Here is a 7,209-nt window from a genome sequence, read left to right on the forward strand (position 1 = left end):
GTTTTATAAACATTTAAATGCATAAGAAGTAAACAAAGTCTAAGTCTTTTGCTTAGTAGACCGGTTGTGGGCGTCGTCCACTTTAAGGTAACACGGTCAGATCTATGCAATGCTTTGCAAAAGAAAAAGAAGAATTTCACAACCTAGATAGGCTTAGACTACCTATCGTGAAAGGTTGCAATGTCAGTCCGCATATTTCTAAGCCTTACTGAAATAAGATGACATTGGTGTGGTATAGCACTGAACGGATCTAACAGCAAGACATGTCTTTATGCTATCTACTAAAAGACTAGGTCTTGATAAAATACTATTTCTTAATCTACATATGTTAGCATTGAGCATACGGTATTGATTATGCACTACTTTGACTTATCAAATGGTGCGGGTTTTTCGCAACCCAATAATCCTGATATATTGGGTAGTGGTGATTAATATCTAGCGGTGCTAGGATTGCTATTATGTTGAAACGTGCGCGAGGTGAGTCTCGTTTGATAATGTCCTCAAGAGGAGCTCGAACAAGGTTTTATTATTCGGAAAACTGGCCAGTTGGAGTTTTATCGCTCTATGAATAATAAATAAATGTTTCTTGCTAAGTCCACTCTTGGAATTAATAAGATATTAATTAATTAAGTCCATAGCAGACATTAATTAATTAATGGACATTTATATCTTAAGCGCGGGAAATAAATAATATAAAAGTGGAAACCCGGATTACTTGTAATTTCGGATTTGGATGGGGAGAGTTCAATATTACTTCTGTAGTGGCTGCTCGTAATATTCCAATATAAGCTTGTATTAAATTGTGGATTCAATTTAATTAGTAAAAAGCTAATTGGGGGAGCCCATATCCAAAACCTTCCATAGATCCCTGTCTGGGCCCATAAGGAACTTAATATAAATAGGAGAATAAAGGAGACAGAATCAAACACAAATTTCATACCTTAAAATTTTCGAAAATTTCGACCTCTCCAGCTGAGGAGATTTTCGAATTCTCTCCTTTTCCAAAAAGGATTTCTTCTGTCTTCTTTATTCGAGTCCTAGTATTTTGATAAGATCAGCCCACCCTGATATCGAGATACAGTTCGGGAACCAGAGAGAAGATTTGTGGTCTAGTATTGAAGATCATCACGTGGAGAAGGCGCGAGCAATCGTCGATTCTTTGGAGAATCAAATCGGTAACTCTAAACCGTAGAATTCATGTTTTAGGATTTATATTTTCTAAGCATGAATTATTTGCGTTCTAGCATGCAATTATCTGTTTAACATGTGAATTGATTAATCGCATAATCGGTCAAATAGATCCATATCTGATTTATTTGTTTTGTACAAGTCTTCCGATGTGCAAGGGGCACCAAATCCCATGCAGGAACTATCCCGGTACAATTGCTCCGTAGAAGAATGCTAGGAATTCTCTCTACAAAGCTTTACGTATTTTCTCTCTAATGTTACGCTATTTCTCATGCCCCACAATGGAGAATAAATAACCATTATATAGATGAAGAGTCACTAGGGTTTCATGATTGTTGGGCTTATGGACTATTATAATTATAGCCCAACTATAATTACTTAATCCATATTAATCTAATTCTAGCTCATTTCCTTTCAATCTCCCACTTGGACTAGCATTAGATATAATACGCAGTTCCAACTTTGTACCCTTGAGCGGATCAAAATACACATATAGTGTGACCCTTTAGGCCCTCATTATCGACGACGATCTAAACGAAGTCTGCACAAAACTCCTAGACTGCGTTGGCAGCGTAGCTCGATATATGAAGGACGTTTACGTGAATTCGGTAAACAAGCCTTTACATAAAGTTTATAGTAATATCCTTTCATTCACGAACCACCCGATTGAGCCTAAGATTTGTCATGTGTCATCCAAATAGCTCAATCACTTTATCTCATCTTTATTAAATGACCCATTCGATCATATTCAATTACTTTAATCGAATATATCTTTGCATTGGCCAATGACTTAGTGGTCAAGTAATATAGAGAATTTGAGTGTTCTCTCGAAATTCTAATCGAGGAATGAATCTCATTCTTGGCTCAACTACCATTTTCATTTATCTTATGATATACCCAACACATGTCCGTGTCTCAATCCTCCTTTGGGAGGCAAAGCGTTGGACAAGATCAAAGCACACCACTCAACAAACAAAATGTGTAATGACCTCAGATCCAAGGACTATTACATACTTCATGCACTAATAAACTGTAGACACTTAACAAAACAGTTTAATAGTAGGGTATACCAATACTCTCCAAAGTATACCATGGGTCCATCACGAATATCTGATATCTCATAGTTGTGAGAACAACTACATTCTCGAAGAATGTGATGCAAACCCCATGCTAACCTATAACATATCATCAATATCTCATTCTTGATGATCATTGGTTAGGGCTATTTTAGAATTATACTATATCATTAATGTCTCACACCATTAACGACAGTCATAATTCAAGGGAACAAATATTTAGAATAAAGACAAACATTTAAACAATTATTCCAATAAGTGCACAAAACCCATAGAAAATAAAATTTTCATTGAATGTGATCAAGTAATATTGTCTCAATACAAAATGTTTCTAAGACATATAAAACTTTAACTCCCACTGATTCAAAGCCATCTACCAACATGCTTAACACCTAAGCTCTCAAAGTGCTTGTTGTGTTTTGCTATACATAACGGTTTAGTGAAAGGATCAACTAAATTATCATCAGTGGGTACTCTTTCTAATTTTATGTCTCCTCTTTCAATTATTTCTCTGATCAGATGATATCTTCTAGGAACATGCTTGTTCCTGTTCGTAGCTCTAGGTTCTTTTGCTTGCGCAACAGCACCAGTGTTGTCACAGTACAAAGGTATTGCACTACTGGCACTCGGAACGACACCCAGTTCCTTAACGAACTCTAACAAAGCAACAGCTTCTTTGGCAGCTTCAGATGCAGCAATATACTCGGCTTCGGTGGTGGAATCGGCAGTTGTACCTTGTTTGGAACTATTCCAACTCACTGCTCCACCATTAAGGATAAAAACATATCCAGACTGAGACTTATAGTCGTCATGGTCTGTTTGGAAACTAGCATCAGTATACCCAGTAACTGATAACTCTGGTTGTCCACCATAGACTAAGAAATATTCTTTAGTCCTTCTAAGGTACTTAAGAATAGTCTTAACAGTTTTCCAATGTTCCTCACCGGGATTTTGCTGAAATCTGCCTGTCATGCTAAGCGCATAGGCCACATCTGGCCTAGTAGATATCATGGCATACATAATAGATCCTATAGCCGAAGCATATGAGATCCTTTTCATGTTGTCTCTTTCTTTGTCATTAGAAGGACAATCCTTCTTTGACAATACAATGCCATGTCCCATAGGAAGAAAACCTTTCTTGGAATTCTCCATTGAGAAGCGCCTTAGCAACTTGTCTATGTAAGTGGATTGTGATAATCCTAACATCCTATTTGGTCTATCTCGATAGATCTTAATTCCAAGGATATAGGAAGCATCACCCAGATCCTTCATCATAAAGGATCTAGACAACCACTCTTTCACGGATTGCATCATGGAACGATCGCTTCCCATAATCAAGATGTCATCAACATATATGATAAGGTATACGACGTTTCCATTTTCGCGTTTACTATAAACACATGGATCCTCTTTGCTTCTGACAAAACCAAACGATTTGATTGTTCTGTCAAAACAAATATTCCAACTCCTCGAAGCTTGCTTAAGTCCATAAATGGACTTCTTTAGCTTGCACACTGCATTCGGCCTTTCTTTCGATACAAAACCTTCAGGTTGTGTCATATAGACATCGCCTTCTAATTCTCCATTGAGAAATGCGGTTTTGACATCCATTTGCCAAATATCAAAGTTGTAGTATGCAGCTATTGCAAGTAATATCCTAATGGACTTGATCTTAGCAACTGGCGAAAAGGTTTCATCATAGTCAATGCCTTCGCGTTGACTATAACCCTTTGCCACTAACCTAGCCTTGTAGGTTTGTACTTTGCCATCTGCATCTCTCTTCTTTTTGAAGATCCATTTGCAGCCTATAGGGTAAACCCCATCTGGCAAGTCAACTAATTCCCAGACTAAGTTGAAGTACATCGAGTCCATTTCAGATATCAAGGCTTCAAGCCACTTCTCTCGATCGGTGTCTGACACCGCCTCGGTATAGGACTTTGGCTCATCGTCATCTAAATCAACTTCATCATCTTGGTTCTCAACCATTAGATTCAGTCTCTCAGGTGGACGACGAATCCTTCTAGGCCTATTGAGTTGGTTTTGCTCTGGTTCAGGCTGTTCATTCTGTATGTGAGAAGATTCAGGAATATCACTATGATTTTCTTGAGGTGGAGGTGATGCGACTATTGCATCATCTTGTCTTTGATGCATCTCATTGTCTTGAGGAGGTTCTTCGAGAGTCCCTCTAAGGTCTCCTCTAGTAGTAATTTCCCTTCCCAATAGATCATCAAAAACTCCCACTGAGTTATTGTTCAAACCATTTGACAATACCTCATCCTCAGTGTTATCTTGTGGTTCTTGAATTTCTTCAAGATCTACAATGTTGTGACCTTGTTCCTTTAAGACATAATTGTCTTCAAGAAACGTCACATTCCTAGAGATTATCACCTTGTGATCTCCAGGGCAGTAGAATTCATATCCTTTAGTTTCTTTAGGATATCCCACAAAATAACATTTCTCACTTTTAGTTTCCAATTTATCAGTCATCATTTTCTTAACAAAAGCTGGACAACCCCAGGTCCGGATATGGTTAAGACTTGCTTTCTTGCCACACCATAACTCATATGGTGTTTTCTCGACTGATTTAGAGGGAACCCTATTTAGAATGTAAATAGCCGTTAGTAAGGCATGACCCCATAGGAAGAAATGGAGACTGGTGAAGCTCATCATGGATCGAACCATATCTAATAATGTTCGATTTCTCCTTTTAGATACTCCACTCATTTGAGGTGTACCAGGAGGTGTCCAGTCTGACTGGATTCCATATGACTTCAAGTAATCAAGAAATTCTCGGCTCAAGAATTCCCCTCCTCGATCTGATCAAAGTGTCTTGATACCTTTCCCAAGTTGTTTCTCAACTTCACACTTAAACTTTTTAAATTTCTCGAAGGCCTCAGATTTATGTTTCATAAGATACACATATCCATACCTTGATAAATCATCAGTATAAGTTATGAAGTACGAATAACCACCTCTTACTTGAGTTGGAAACGGTCCACACACATCTGTGTGAATTAACTCTAGCAAATCCTTAGCACGCACCCCTTTCCCAGAAAATGGTTTACTTGTCATTTTTCCTTTGAGACAAAATTCACAAGCTCCATATGATTCTAAATCGAATGAAGTGAGATAGTCTAACTTTCTCAATCTTGCTATTCTTTTCTCATTAATATGACCAAGTCTGCAATGTCATAGATAAGTTGCATTATTCGTATTACATAGCTTAGGTCTTTTGTTTTGCACATTGAGAATATTTCATTTGTATTCAAGCATATATAATCCATTTTCAAGAGTGGCATTTCCATAAATCAATCCATTAAAAGAAAACGAGCATCTGCTGTTTGCAAAATGGAAGGAAAAACCTTCAATGTCTAACATCGGAATGGAAATAATATTCTTAGAAATAACTGGAACGAAATAACAATTGAACAATTCTAGTCTATGTCCTGAGGGAAGATCCAATCTGTAAGTCCCCACGCATTCGGCAGCAACTCTTGCTCCATTCCCAACACGCAAATCAACTTCCCCAGGCCTCACTTTCCTGCAGTCACTTAGACCCTGCACATTATTACAAATGTGTGAGCCACAAGCTGTATCTAATATGCAAGATTGTGAATTATTAATAGACATATTTATATCAATGACAAACATACCCGAGCTCCCACTTTCTGCACCTTGTGCCTTGAATTTTGGGCAGTCTCTCTTCCAGTGTCCCTTTTCATGACAGAAAAGACACTCATCCTTTGATAACTTTGACTTCTTCTTAGCCCCTCCACTCTTAGGCTTTAGAACAACATCCTTAGATGCTTTCTTCTTCTGTTGCTACTTATTCTTCCCTTTGGAAGACTTCGCAGAAGAGCTCACCATGAGCACAGATTTTACCTTAGTAGTGGAAGACTCATAAGTCTTAAGCATGTTGTGCAACTCTGGCAGCCCAACCTTCGTGTTGTTCATGTTGAAATTCACAATGAAATTCTCAAAACTACTAGGAAGAGAATGCAGAATTAGGTTTGTTGAGACATTTGCGGGGAGCGCCGTTCCAATCGATGTTAACCTCTCAATCAAACCAATCATTTTCAGCACATGCTCAGAAACCTTGCCTCCATCATGAAGCTTGCACTTGAAGAGATCGCGGAGTATCTCATACTCCATAGTTTGAGCTTGTGAAGCATACAAACTCTCCAAGTGTTTAAGCATCTCATATGGAAGCATGTGCTCATGTTGTCTTTGAAGTTCCAAACTCATGAATGACAGCATGATGCACCGAGCATCATTTGCATTTTCAACATGTTTCTCATGAGCAGCAGCGTCAAACGTAGCAAACTCAGAGGATTCCTTACTAGGAACGACACCAATTGGTTTGTCCAAGACATAATCAATTTTGTCATGCCTTAGCACCAAGCGCAAACAACGGAGCCAATCCGTGAAATTTGACCCAGTCAACTTGTGTGTTTCCATCAAACACTTGTAAGTCAAGTTTGACATTTTATCTGAACAGAAAAATACAATGAAAAGTAAATTAGAAAAGCATATAAAGATCACATTCGTATCTCTAATCAAACAAGAGTTTATTGTATTGATTAGCTCCCACTAATTTTAACATATATTATGCCCCCCAAACATAAAATACGAATTTATATAAAATATAAATTTTAGTGGTCCAAGATCCAAGTCTATATCATCGCAGCCCCTGCTTTGGCTGATCACTACAATAATATTACAATGTAGGCCTCCAAGCCAATTGCAACAACTATTTTGCAATTCTTAGTTTATTAATTCAATTAATATGCATCCTAAACTATTTAGGTCGCTTTGGCTTCACTAGACAATTTAAGCAAGTCAACCCCATCACACGATGCCAACCATGCATCTATGAATGAGCCTAGGCCTTGTGGATTTAGAGTAAACACTTTGGCGTAAAATTCGTGGTCGAAAAGTGTGATAC

At 37.9% G+C, this 7,209-nt stretch overlaps 1 long non-coding RNA gene across 1 annotated transcript; it reads right to left on the reverse strand.

The window, feature by feature from the left end:
• Positions 1–5,580: 5,580 nt before the first annotated feature.
• Positions 5,581–6,245, reverse strand: LOC125203729. Its single transcript, XR_007173430.1, has 2 exons — positions 5,918–6,245; positions 5,581–5,822 (listed from the first exon to the last, which is right to left on the reverse strand). It is a non-coding gene; the product is annotated as an uncharacterized LOC125203729 (long non-coding RNA).
• Between the last annotated feature and the right edge of the window lie 964 nt (positions 6,246–7,209).

The sequence above is a fragment of the Salvia hispanica genome, chromosome 2 (assembly GCF_023119035.1).
Source record: "Salvia hispanica cultivar TCC Black 2014 chromosome 2, UniMelb_Shisp_WGS_1.0, whole genome shotgun sequence".
Classification (NCBI taxonomy): domain Eukaryota; kingdom Viridiplantae; phylum Streptophyta; class Magnoliopsida; order Lamiales; family Lamiaceae; genus Salvia; species Salvia hispanica.